Source organism: Saccopteryx leptura, chromosome 6 (assembly GCF_036850995.1).
Source record: "Saccopteryx leptura isolate mSacLep1 chromosome 6, mSacLep1_pri_phased_curated, whole genome shotgun sequence".
NCBI lineage: Eukaryota > Metazoa > Chordata > Mammalia > Chiroptera > Emballonuridae > Saccopteryx > Saccopteryx leptura.
This window is the reverse complement of record NC_089508.1, coordinates 55,258,044-55,261,759: the sequence shown is the minus strand read 5'-3', so window position 1 is coordinate 55,261,759 and position 3,716 is coordinate 55,258,044. Positions and strand designations below refer to the sequence as shown.

General features: G+C 50.8%; 1 pseudogene; it reads left to right on the top strand.

Annotated features, from left to right (window-relative positions):
• Positions 1 to 280: 280 nt before the first annotated feature.
• LOC136377069 (small ribosomal subunit protein uS8-like) lies at positions 281 to 666 on the top strand (annotated as a pseudogene).
• Positions 667 to 3,716: the final 3,050 nt, after the last annotated feature.

Genomic DNA, 3,716 nt, shown 5'->3' with positions numbered 1-3,716 from the left:
CCAGGCTCTAAGCCCCTGGTCTCAGGCCTAAACCAATCACCCTAGTCCACCCTGGTCCCCATTATTGGTCCATGGAGGAGCTTGTGGACCAGTAAGACACATGGCGAGGTTCTTTGGGGTCTTCAGAAAGAAGCTGCCTCACTTTTCAGAGAAAGCTTCCATTGGTAACTTTTCTATCTGGTTTATACCTCAAGTCTTTGTTTACAAAACTCAGCCTAGATAACTTTGTGCACTTGCCCCTCCCATCCTCTTTCCGCCATCTTTCCGTGCCGCCTTAACGGTGCGTATGAATGTCCTGGCTGATGCTGTCAGGAGTATCAGCAATGCCAAAAAGAGAGGCAAATGCCAGGTTTCTACTAGGCGGTGCTCCAAAGTCACTGTCTGGTTTCTAACTGTGATGATGAAGCGTGGCTGCACTGATGTATTAAAATTATGATGACCACAGAGCTGGGAAAATTGGTGTGGACCTCACAGGCATTTAAACAAGTGTGGAGCCATCAGCCTGAGATTTGATGTGCAACTCAAAGATCTAGGAAAATGGCAAACAACCTGCTCCCATCCTGTCAGTTTGGTTTTATTGTACTGACAACCTCAGCGGGCATCATGGACTGTGAAGAAGCTAGACAAAAGCACACAGAAGGGGAAATCCTGGGATTCTTTTCATAGGGATATAATACACATGTGCAAATAAAATGCCTCAATGGAAAAATAAAAAAGAAAACTTAACCTATACAAAAGGTGGGAGGCTACTGAGCCCTGCAATTCTCCCCCTCCCTGCCAGGCCCCTGGCTAAAGTGGTGAGAACACAGTTGAGTCCAAAATAGTAGGGTAACAGACACCACAGTGTCCCCCCCAACTCCTGGCCCAGAAGAGTCAGCCAGGCGCCCAAGCCAGGGCACTAGGTATTTTCAGCCTCCAGCACCATCAGCAGGGCCTGGGAGGCGTCAGCCATATTGTATTTCATGTAACCCAGGCACCGGGCCAGCGACATAGCCATGGGGAGACAACCTTGTGCCCTTGCCACTGGCCAGAGCCCCATCTCCCTTTCTGCCAGACCAGGGCAGAAGCATGTGGGAGGGGCTCCTGCCAGACCCAATGGGTACTAGAAACGAGTGGCAAGAGGGACTAGCAATTTTAGCTGCCACCAAAGTGCTTGAGAATGGGCTTTGGGCCTCTCAGCAACACCACCCTCCACCCATTCTCTCCATAAAATACTGGGCAGTACCACTCTCTGAGCCCACATAGGGAGTAGGGTAACCATATAGGTTAATCAACCATCCCAGTTTGCTCTAGACACTCCTGGTTTTAGCAGTGAAAAGTCCCATGTTCCGTGAAACCCCCTGGCCCTGGGCCAGCTGGGCCACTGTTGGCCATATCTCCTACCGTTCTCCAGCTGCAATTCCTTTTTGAAGATGCAGAAACTGAGGCCCAGGAAAGGCATGTCCTTGCCCAGGTTCATGAAGCTTGAAGGTGAGGGGCTGGCTCAAATCTAACTTTCTGCCCCCCACCCCAGGTCAGGCCTGTTGCTTGTCTCATTCAGGTGATCCTAGCAGCCCCTAACCCCGCCTCCTCCTCCAGACTACCGCCACCTTGTCTTGCCCTCAGCTCTCAGAGATATTTTCCTAAAGCAATGCATCAGAATCACCTGGGGGCTTGTTAAAGAGGAGCTTCAGGTCCTACCCCCAGGGTTTCTGACTTGGCAGGTCTGGGGTGAGGTCTGAGAACCTGCATTTCTAACAAGGTCCCGGGTGGTGTTGATGCTGCTGGCCAGGGGCCATGGTTTGAGGATCACTGATATTAAAGTCTCCCAAAACCTCCAGGACAGACTTCAAAACCTACTGGGGCCTGACCAGGCGGTGGTGCAGTGGATAGAGTGTCGGACTGGGATGCGGAGGACCCAGGTTCGAGACCCCGAGGTCGCTAGCTTGAGTGTGGGCTCATCGGTTTGAGCAAAAGCTCACCAGCTTGGACTCAAGGTCACCGGCTTGAGCAAGGGGTTACTCGGTCTGCTGAAGGCTCACAGTCAAGGCACATATGAGAAAACAATCAATGAACAACTAAGGTGTCGCAACGAAAAACTGTTGATTGATGCTTCTCATCTCTCTCCGTTCCTGTCTGTCTGTCCCTATCTATCCCTCTCTCTGACTTACTCTCTCTATCCCTGTAAAAACAAAACAAAACAAAAAAAAAACCTACTGGGATCCAGACCCATCATCCCTATGACACCCCTCCACATCACACACCCCCCCGCCCCCCACCAGACTACTCCTCGTCCTCAGGAGATGTTCTGCTCTCCTGTCTGTGTGTCTTTGCTCAAGCTCTTCCTGGCCTGGACTCCACAGCCCCCTCCAAACACACAAATTTCCTTATTGTTTAAGCCTATCTCTAACCCACCTCCTCCGGATGCCCACTGAGTCCCCATTGGTCAGAACAAAGGACTCTTCCCTCAGCTCACGGCTTAACCCCTGTTTCACTCTGCCCTGTGTAATAGCTGTCCTTGTCACTGGTCTGTAGGTACCTTGAGGATAAGGATTTTCTCTTTCATCTTTGTCTATGTATTTGTTAAGTGGATGTGACGGAAGAGGATAGAACCAGACAACAGATAGCTCTTTGGGGAGGGAGATTTGAACTCAAACTGAGAAAGAACTTGTAATAGTGTGAACAGTTGGTGCCAGTTCTTGAGGGTCCTGCCAGGAGATCATAGCTCCCTATTACCTGTGGGCATCTTCAGTAGGGTTGGATGAGCATTAACAAAGTCACCGAAGTCCCTGGTTAGGTAGATTATGACCACCCCAGCCGCCTTACCAGGCCCAGTTCTCCCCAGGAGAACCAGACCCCCACGAAACTCACTGTGCATTCCAGGCCCAGAACGCCGTTTTGGGCTGGCTGGGTCTCACCAGAGGCAAGTGATGGCAAGCAAGCATGAATGTTTGCCAGTGGCCTCCACTGAGCAGGTGAGGCCCCCCTGCTCTGGACCAACCCACCTCCCCCCTCTGATTACCACCATCTCCAAAGGACCCATCCCTCTGTGATGCACCCACACCACTTCCCTCCCTTCATCTGCACCTGTGCTTCCAACCGCATGGGCTAGAAGAAACAGCTTATCTATGGATCAGCTAAATGTCTGCTGGTTTGCCCCCAGCCTGAGCTCCTTGGGAAGAGTACCCAGCACCACACCGGAAACATGTCAATGCTCAGAACATGTGTATTTTCTCCCCATGCCCTATTGAAACTCTTTCCTCATCCCTGGTTCCCTACCACGTACACACCAGTGAGCAAATCCCTCTTGCTCTTCCCCATCTGCTCTTGGAAAAGAATCCGTAGAGCCCGTGACTGAGGCTTCCTGCCCTACCATCCCTGGGGGAAATGTTACTGTTTAAATCAGACAAGTTTGAAAGAGTCACTTGATTGCATTGTGGCTACACATATTATTGCAGTACTTTTTATTATTATTTATTGGTTGGTTGGTTTAGAGAGGAAAGAGAGGATTTTCCAGAATCTGGACTCATGGCTTGGTGGGGCCTTCCAGGGTCAGCACTGACTAGAAGAGTTTGGTGAGCTCTGCACTTTATACCATTCAAGACAATCCACTCTGGCTTCCTCCTCCATCAGGAAGTGCCCATCTGTCAGTTTCAAAGCCAGCAGCCTGGTTATTGGAAAAGCCTGAGAAAGCCATGACCTGGAAGACCCAGCTGGGGAACAGCCGGGTCTCAGCT